We start from the raw sequence: 10,467 nt of genomic DNA, 5'->3' as shown, positions 1-10,467 counted from the left end.
TTTATATTAGACTCAATTTGGAAGATGAGTGTTGCTGAAACAATAAGTCACTTAACACTTATTTTGTCTTATTTTATTTACTCCTCCCTACTCTTTTCTAGAGTTAATTCACATTGACTGTATATCTTTTGATTTATTAATTATTCCCCTGCCTCTTGCGTAAAATGAGAATATCTTATATTCACCTGATCTTAGGTTTTTATGGATTGAAAGGAGCTGGAGGGCTGGTTATAACTTGGAGTGCTAGGCCCTGCCCCTAGAGTTTCTGATTCTGTGGGCCTGGCATGGGGCCCAAGAATTTATTGCATATATAATAAGTCCTCAGGGGATGCCAATGCTGCCAGTCTCAGGACCACACTTTCAGATCCGCTGCTATTGTGCCATCTACAAGTTAATATGAATTTCACAGCACACTTGTATGTGTGCGCCTGTGTGTGTGTGCGTAGGCAGTGTTGGTCACCACCAACACTGTAGGAACAGGGGTAGGGTTTGACCAGGCAGGACCTGGACATAGAAAAGGTTGCAGGTATAGATCATTGTGAGAAAGACACGGAGGTCCTGGAAGGATCCCAGGTCCCAAAGGCATAAGGATGAAGGGAAGAGAGAAAGAAAAACTGACATGTTCCTGACAGCTGGATGCTTTTCCCATTTAGATTTCTCTGAACTGAAATGCTAGATGGTTTAAGCACTCCATAAGGTTTGCTAAATTGCCACGTCTCAGCCTCACATACAATGCTGGTATCTACATTCTGTGCTCTCAGACTATGTATTAAAACTGTGCACTGGTGCAGTAAGCTAGCTAAATATTTGTACATTTGACTGCACACTGCTACTGCTTATGTTTTCTTGTTCTTCTGCTCTATCTTAAGGAATCTGTGTGAGTCAGCCAGTTAAAATGCTGGCTGGGAGGTAATTAGCTGGGAATTTTAACCCCATCATAGTCATTCACCTGCTTAAAGAATGAAGTGGATGGGCACTTTAGTGAGTCTAGCAACCTGTTTCTTTCTCTGCCAAATGCAAGAAATTCTTCGTGAGTTGCTGGATGGCTCAAATTATCATATTCTGGAGCTTATCCTGAAAACAGGCAAATGTCAGTCCAATAGAACATCAGTGCACATTGATATATAAAACTGCAGGTGATGAAAGGCTCCGAAAGAACTCTGTGAGTCTCTGGTCTTAACGCTCTCTTAGATTTTGATGGTACATTGTCTTTTTCATTTCAACTCTGTTTTAAATTTTTTATTATGTAAATTTTTAGATATATCCAGAATTAGAGAGAATAGCATAATAAAACTTGATGGTACCATTAATTCAGTCTCAATAATTGTCAATGTTTTGTCAATTGTGTTTAGTCAGTCCCCGCTCTTGGTTTCCTTGTGGCCTGATCTCTATCTGGCAGCTATTAACTCCAATTTGTTTCTTACCACGATTTCTCAGCTCGTCGCCATGTATGTAGACCTTCATCCAAGTGGAATTGTGTGAAGCCTCCCCTGGCTGTGGGGCCTACATTTCCATAGAAGTAGCCTCCCTATTCTGGATCTGAATTATACCAAGAGTTCAGTGGCACATTAAATGATAATTGATTTGGAAATGAGAGGCACATATACAAAGACAATGGCTAGAGCATATATAAAAATAGAATAGCTTACACCTGCCCACCCAGAAAACCAACCCCTTGTTTCCAACAAACAGCCCAGGAAACCAGCCTGCTTTAAGTCAGAGTTGGAGGGGGTCAGATGCTATCACTGGCAACAGCCTAGGAAGTTAACAATCACTTCTGGAACAATTGGTCTAAAATGGCCAGGACTTCACTAATTTTATTGGTAAATACTTCAGTATGAATCTCTAGCAGATAAGGGCTTTAAGACAACATAAACCACAATAGTATCACCATACTTAACAAAATTATTATTTTAAATATCATCAGTCTATGTTCCAATTGCATTGTCTCAAATTTTTTTTTTTTTCTTGAGACGGAGTCTCGCTCTGTCGCCCAGGCTGGAGTGCAGTGGCGTGATCTTGGCTCACTGCAAGCTCTGCCTCCCGGGTTCATGCCATTCTCCTGCCTCAGCCTCCTGAGTAGCTGGGACTACAGGCGCCTGCCACTACGCCCGGCTAATTTTTTTGTATTTTTAGTAGAGACGGGGTTTCATCGTGTTAGCGAGTGTTAGCCAGGATGGTCTCGATCGCCTGACCTCGTGATCCACCCGGCTCGGCCTCCCAAAGTGTTGGGATTACAGGTGTGAGCCACCGTGCTCGGCCTCAAAAAAATTTTTAATAGTACATTTGTTCAAATCAGGACCCGTACGAGTTCCTCTGTTGATTTTGGTTGATATATCTCTTAATCCTCTATTATTATTTAACACTTTCTCCTCCCTCTTTTTTTCAAGCCATTTATTTGTTGAAAATATGTCATTTTTCCTGTCGAATTTCCCACATCCTGGTCTTATGTGATTGTATCCTGTGGTATTGTTTATATACTTTCTATATACCCCATATTTCTTGTTAACTGGTAGTTAAGTCAAGAAACACAATTAAATTTAGGTTTATTTTTTTCAGGGGGCAAAAATATTTTATGGGCAATGTTTAAATCAACAGGCACCCAATGTCCACTTGTCCCACTTTTCATGATGCTAAGTTTGATGGGTTTAGATGTCATCATTCACCCATTATCAATTTTCCCATCAACTACCATTTATGATTCTTGCCAAAATCCATTGTCTCAGTAGGGGTTGCAAAATGACATTTTTTGAATTATTTTTCTAATAATCATTCTTTTTTAGTTAGAATTCTTCTATGGAGAAGAACTTTCCCTCACATCTGTTTGGTTAACCTGAAGCACAGTTCATAAATGAGAGGCAAGATAAATGCTGCATTCTGTACCTTTATTTATCCAATTTCAGAGTAATGAGTCCAGCAACAGCCAAAAATGATTAGTGTGGTTTTTATTTTTCAAAATATCATTATGAACTTACACATTTAATATATATATTTATATGTTATTTATTAATATACTAAAAGATTTGATATGTTGTATATATCTAAAATATTTAATATATTTCAATCAATGAGTTTCAGTTGACAATCCATTGTAGTGAATGCTAAATTTGTCTCCACGTTATTTAATAGGATTGCTCTTAAACTCAGTATAAAACTGCTTTCCTACTATCCTGTTTATTTTTGAAATACAACTGTACTTAGAATTAAAATATTCCTATTGTAGAAAATTTAGAGAATAAAGCCCCACATAAAGAGGAAAATGAAAATCACCTGTATTCTTCCCACTCAAAAAGATTCCCCTTTATAAATGTCAAATTTCCCTCTATTGTTTTGCTCTTATATATATATCATTAAATACTCTTCAACCTATCACTGTAGTCACTCCGTCAGAAGTGCTTTCAACTACCCCTCATCTTAGCCTCATTGCACATGTCTAGCCAAACCTCAACCCTCTTCACCTCTGCACCTGTGTCTGTTACTGGAGACTATTAACTGAACCGTTTCCTTCATTTGATGATCTAAAGCCTCCACAGGCATGCATTGTGACCCAGAAACCTTCTTGTGTTTCCCAGCACTATTCATATATTCTCCTCAAACCCTCCCCCAACCCTTCCCTCTTTAGTCCTCACTGGGCTATTGACCTTGTTCCACACTTCAGTGAAGTAAAAACCTTCACATGATGACTCCAGCGTTCCCGATGAAAACTTAACAAAAACTCCTCTGCAGCTAATGCTCCCTTCTTTCCTCCTGGCACAATGGAGGGCATTTTCTTTCTCCTAACAAAGTCCAGTCCCTCCCCTTCTCTGCATCCAATGCTCTTTGACCTTTTAAAACACTTCACTCTGGTTATCTTCTCTCCTTTATCAACGTGCCCTTATCATCTACTGGATCATTTCTGTAACCATATTCTAATTTACCAACCCTATCATAAAAACAACACCAACAACAGACACAGTCACTTCCTTGGTTCCCTGTCTCCCTGAAGGTACCATCCATTTCTGTATTATTCTGCACTGCCAGACCTCTCAAGAGTTGTTAACTATGTGATTTCCACTTTTGTAACTCATTTTTTTTTTTTATTCCAGTCTGGTTCATCTCCAGCCCCATCACTGTATTAAAATTTCCTGCCTCAGGGTCACTGGAAATCCACATAGCCACATGCATTGTACACTTCTCTGTCTTCATCTTACCCTTTCAGCAGCACTGGGTGGAGTGGGCCATTTGTTTCTTGAAATACTCTTCTCTTGGTTATCCTCAGGCCATTGGTTCTCTGCTTTCCAAACTCACTGGTTTCTCCCAGCTAGCTTTTCCAGCCAGCTCCTATTTCTCCTTGTAAGTGTTGACAGTATTGGGTCCTCTTCTCTTCTCCTGTTATCATTTTTCACTGGGTGATTCCATTAATTTGCAGCTTTAAAAATCTCATTATGATCAAGACTCTAAAGTTTATATCTTCAACCCATTTTTTCTGAGCACCGTATTCAGCTCTGCTTGCTTGACAGTTCAACCTGGATGTCTTACAAACATCTCAAATTAAACATGTCCAAGATAGAACTTGTCATTTCCCCTCCATGAATCAATTCCTCTTCTATCTGTCCTATGCCAATACATGGCAGGATTATCCGTCGGTTGCCCAATTCAGAAATCTGAGTCAGTCCCGATTTTCCCTTTCCCATAACCCCTATATAGCAGGTGCAGCAACTTCATTTGATTGCTCCCCCTAAAATATCTTGACTGTCAACTTTTCTCTGTCTCCGTGGTGAACACCCTGGCCACGGCTCATCCTTCACCTGCACTATGTCAGCACCTCGTTGATGGGTCTCTCAATTCATACTTCTTCCTCTACAATCCATTTTCCACATTATGAGCAAGAACATAAACCTTACATTAAAACCTTCAGTGGCTTTCATTACATGTGTAATAAATCCAGACTCTGTACAAGGCTGGATGGCTCTACAGATCCTGTCTCCTGACATCTCTCCAGCCTCAGGTTAAGCTACTCCCTACACCAGAGTCACTCTTATTCAAACACACTTAAATCTTCCTGCCTCAGGCTGTTTGTATTTGCTGTACCGTCTGCTTAAAATGCTTTTCTCCCCACTGTTGCCGTGTGTGACTTCTTATCCATTGGAAATCAGCTTAAATATTGTCATGTTGAAGCTTTTTCTTTTCTTTTTTTTTGTTTTGAGGCAGAGTCTCACTCTGTCGCCCAGGCTGGAGTGCCGTGGCATAATCTTGGCTCACTGCAACCTCCGCCTCCCAGGTTCAAGCAATTCTCCTGCCTCAGCCTCCCGAGTAGATGGGATTACAAGTGCACGCCACCATGCCTAGCTAACTTTTGTATTTTCAGTAGACAGAGGGTTTCGCCAGTTTGGCCAGGCCGGTCTCGAACTTCTGACCTCAAGTGATCTGCCCTCCTCGGCCTCCTAAAGTGCTGGGATTACAGGTGTGAGCCCGGCCCATGTTGAAGCTTTTTCTGACTGCGCACCTGTGACCTCAAGTGATCTGCCCGCCTCGGCCTCCTAAAGTGCTGGGATTACAGGTGTGAGCCCGACCCATGTTGAAGCTTTTTCTGACTGGTGTAATTAAAGTACGTCTCCCTCAGTTATTTTCTATTTTATCTTCTTGATGATTATATTCATAGCCATTTTCACACTATATAAATATTTATGATAATCATGTGCTACTTAATAACAGGGATACGTTCTGAGAAATGCATCTTTGTCATTGTGCGAACATCACAAGTGTATTTACACAAACACAGATGGTATAGCCTGCTACACACCTAGCCTATGTGGTACAGCCTATTGCTCCTGGGCTACAAACCTGTACAGCATGTTACTGCCCTGAATACTGTAAGCAACTGTAACACAATGGTATTTATGTATCTAAACATAGGAAAGGTACAGTGAAAACATGGTATGATAATCTCAGGGGACCACCATTGTATAAGTGGCCTGTCTGGAATGTCATTGTGTCATTATGTGATGTGTGGCTGTTATTTGTTTTTTTTTTTCTGTTTTCCATACTGAACGTGATACAGGAAAGGGGTCCGGATCCAGACCCCAAGAGAGGGTTCTTGGATCTCACACAAGAAAGAATTCAGGGTGAGTCCTCAGTGCAAAGTGAAAGCAAGTTTAAGAAAGTAAAGGAATAAAAGAATGGCTACTCCATAGACAGAGCAGCCCGAGGGCTGATGGTTGCTCATTTTTATGGTTATTTCTTGATGATATGCTAAACAAGGGGTGGATTATTCACGCCTCCCCTTTTTAGACCGTATAGGGTAACTTCCTGATATTGCCATGGCATTCGTAAACTGTCATGGTGCTGGCAGGAGTGTAGCAGTGAAGATGACCAGAGGTCAGTCTCGTCGCCATTTTGGTTTTGGTGGGTTTTGGCCGTTTCCTTTACTACAACCTGTTTTATCAGCACAGTCTTTCTGACCTGTACTTTGTGCTGACCTCCTATCTCATCCCGTGACTTAGAATGCCTTAGCCATGTGGGAATGCAGCCCAGTAGATTTCAGCCTCATTTTACCCAGCTCCTATTTAAGATGGAGTTGCTGTGGTTCAAACACCTCTGACAAATATAATCTTCGTGAGAGTCAAGAATACATTGTTCACTTTCAAATCTTAGTGTTTAGCTTAGTGTCGGGCACATGGTGCACTGTAATCATTTGCTGTATTAATAAAATAATTCTACATTATTGTTTTTAGTGGCAAACGTTTTCTGAATTCTTAGTTTACAGACCCAAGCCTGGTTCTTGAGAGCACACTGTTGAATAAGAAAACATGGTCCTGTTTTCAAGGTGCTCCCATCTACCAGAGGGTACAATTGTGTACCCAGGCAGATACAAAATAAGCATGCTTTTGTACAAGTAGATTCAAAATCATATAATGCAATTAATCTCATAGGAGAAGTATAGGGAACTTTTGGATGAAATAAAAAGGACACCTTTGGGGGCACATTTATTTTAATAAAACTCTCATTTGACACAGGCTGTTTCCAATTTTTCACTGTTTTATACATCTTTATGATGTATATTATGTATAATCTATACGTAGTCCCTAGAATGGAATCTTAGGACTTACTGGGTCAATGGTCATTAAATAATTTTTAAACTTGGGATTTCACCGCTAAGTTTTGCTTTTCTAATATTAAGTGGCATATTTCCTGTTTCAAAGTGTTTTTGCCATCATTGGCATCATCGTATTTGAAAATTTGACAATTTGTATGAGAACAATAGTGTCTCATTATTTTAATTTTAACTACAATGATTATTAGTGAAGTAAAACTTTTCTTGAAACTGTATTTGCCATTTTGTATTTGTTTCTCAGATTGCTTCATGTTCTTAACTTATCTTTATATTAAGGTGTTCATCTTTTCCTTGATTTATAACATTTCTTTATATGTTATAGAAACAATGATATTATGATATATGACTTTATTATATCATTATATACGATAATGCTAACTTCATTATCGTATATGGTCTAAGTATATTTTCCCAGCTCTTCATTTACTTTTAATTTTTGTTATCTTTATGTTTTTGATGTTGAAGGATTACACATTTAATCTTTTAAATGTCAAAGTTTTAATTTAGAACTTCTTAGACTTTTTCTGCCTAAGATTATGAAAATAATCATCCATCATTTACTTCTAGCACTTACCTGTTTTCATTTTTTCATGGTTGAAAATTAATTTTGGTGTAAAAAATGAAGTGGGAATGGAGGTTAATTGGTTTTTCCAAAGAACATTGCTCTTTACACACTTTTTCTCCCTAATTTGATCTACTAAAATTATTTGAATATAGAAGGGAATCCTCAATTTTTAGCTGTGCAAAGACCAGAGGCCCTCCTGAATGGTCGTTATTCATTTTCCATGCTCTTTTGTGGAATGTTTGGCATATGACTGAGTTACAAATAATGGATGAAGGCTGAAGTCATAGGTATAACTTCCAGAAAGTATAACTTGGAGGGTAGGGATTATGCATCTTTCTCCTTTTTCCATTCTGCAGGGTAAATTCCAGACATCATATTTTTAGCTGGAGAATCCATGTTGGCAAAGGACCACACACGCTAGGCTGGCAATGCAGGAAGCTCAGCATATCTGGGGTCCCCAGTGACTCTGTGGAACTTTTACGTCCACCCAGACTGCCTGCTTCTGACTTCCCCCCTTTTTTATGTGAGATGTTTAATGTGCCAATGACGTAACAAGGTTTGAGGGAGGCACATCTCACACATGAGCGTGAAAACCCAATCATCACACTTACAAACCACAAAATTGTCTAATTCTGGATTTTTTTTAATAAGAAATCAAAACCACATGTTTTAAAGCCACTATTAATTTAGTTTATCTTAGCTATTTCAATATCATGTTATTTAATAGTTTGTATTTTTACTCTACTGCGCAGTTTTTATTGTCTTATATTTTCTGATTTTGAGCCATATTTTGTTTGTTTCAGTTTCTCATGATGTGGAAGTTACATATCCTCCTCAGAGTCTTCTAGTAATTGACTTTAAATTTTAAAGATACATTCTTTAACACATTTTTCTTCAGTTATCAAGGAATTTGATCATTTGTCCTCATTCGAAATAGCATGATAAATTTATTGCACTTTTTTTTTTTTTTTGAGACGGAGTCTCGCTCTGTCGCCCAGGCTGGAGTGCAGTGGCGCGATCTCGGCTCACTGCAAGCTCCGCCTCCTGGGTTCACGCCATTCTCCTGCCTCAGCCTCTCCGAGTAGCTGGGACTACAGGCGCCCGCCACCACGCCCGGCTAATTTTTTTTGTATTTTTAGTAGAGACGGGGTTTCACCGTGGTCTCGATCTCCTGACCTCGTGATCCGCCCGCCTCGGCCTCCCAAAGTGCTGGGATTACAAGCGTGAGCCACCGCGCCCGGCCTGCACTTTTATATTTGTCTTCTACCATGCCAGACTTTGCTAATACAGCCCATGTAATTACTCTTACATTATTTATAAGAATTTCATATATTTTTTCTTTTTAAGTTTACTTTGTATCATTTGTATTTGTGTTTGTACTAATGCTTATTTAGATTAAATTCACCACAGGAATAATTTCAGTTCTTGATACTATTTATTTTCTAATACAATGCTCTCAGGCTTGTGATCTTAATTTTTCTTTCCATCTTTTTTTTTTTTTTTCTCTCTGAGACAGGGTTTTACTCTGTTACTCAGGCTGGAGTGCAGTGGCACAGTCTGGGCGCACTGCAACCTCCACCTCCCGGTTCAAGTGATTCTCAGACTTCAGCCTTTGGAATAGCTGGGATTACAGGCATGCACCACCACGCCAAGCTAATTTTTGTATTTTTAGTAGAGGGGATTTCGCCATGTTGGCCAGACTGGTCTCAAATTCCTGCCCTTAAATGATCTGCCCGCCTCGGTCTCCCAAAGTGTTGGGATTACAGGCATGAGCTACCATGCCTGGCCTCTTTCTTTCTTTTCTTAAAGACGTTTTTAGGATTTTTTTTTCCAAGGAAGGTATTATTATAAGCCCTTACATAAGATCTTAGATGTTTAAAAATATTTTTCCTGTTGTCTGAATTGAAAATTCTTAGGTTCCACATTTTTTTCCCTTAAAACTCTGTAAACATTTCATGTGTGCGTATGTTTGAAACTTAATGCTATATAGAAGTACAAGATCATCTTGACTTCGTTTTTTCTTAGTGAGCAGGTTTTTTCCAAGTGAATGTTTACAAGATGTCTTTCTGTTTTGTAGTTATAAAATAGTTTCAGAATGCTTTATGTGTAATTTATATATTCATCTATTTATTTTGTGGATCATGAGGAGCAAGTCTTTTTGCTTGCACAGTTAAGGCTCTTTCAGCTCAAATACATTTTCTTTGTTCGTGATTTTGGTTATTGCTTTGCTTGTAAGTATCTTGGTATTCTCCTAAGAAATACACTAAATTATTTAGTTGGCTTTCCAAACTCGCCTTCAAGATCATCATCTTGCTCATCACTTGTATCTTTGTTTTTCCCTTTTCTTTTAAAAGGTTCTGAAATTTGCCCTCCACTAGATGCCTTTGATTTGTCATGGTGACATCTGCTTTTCATGTGCTCTTTTTCCCTGCTGTTAGCCTTTCAGTTTCTCTCCTCTGGCCCTTCCTGTGCACATCATCCGCCTCCTTTTAGTAAGTAGTGTGTTATTATTATGATTTTAAAATCTCAGCTTGAGATTTAATTTAATTTCATCTTTTCATCTCTTCTTGAGTTCATGTCAACCTGTTCACTTTTTGTGACTCTTTGAAGAAGCCAGACTGTCTTGTGGCTCGTTGAAAGCACCTAGTTTCCTAGAGCTTAATTCTGGTTCTTTCAGTAGATAATTTTCAGATTGGCTCTATCTCTGAGTCTATAGTGGTTGTTCCCTTTTTCCTAATCTCATATTGTTTGCAAGGCCCCAAGCTCTCTTTTAAAATTTTTAATTTAATTTTATTTTAAGTTCCAGGAT

The 10,467-nt window shown here is 38.9% G+C and overlaps 1 non-coding gene across 1 annotated transcript; it reads right to left on the bottom strand.

Annotated features, from left to right (window-relative positions):
- Positions 1–8,180: 8,180 nt before the first annotated feature.
- Positions 8,181–8,284, bottom strand: LOC129483796 (small nucleolar RNA U13). The gene has a single exon (XR_008658290.1). It is a non-coding gene; the product is annotated as a small nucleolar RNA U13 (small nucleolar RNA).
- Positions 8,285–10,467: the final 2,183 nt, after the last annotated feature.

Source organism: Symphalangus syndactylus, chromosome 5, assembly GCF_028878055.3.
Source record: "Symphalangus syndactylus isolate Jambi chromosome 5, NHGRI_mSymSyn1-v2.1_pri, whole genome shotgun sequence".
In the NCBI taxonomy this organism is placed as follows: domain Eukaryota; kingdom Metazoa; phylum Chordata; class Mammalia; order Primates; family Hylobatidae; genus Symphalangus; species Symphalangus syndactylus.
This window is presented reverse-complemented; position numbering and strand designations above follow the sequence as displayed.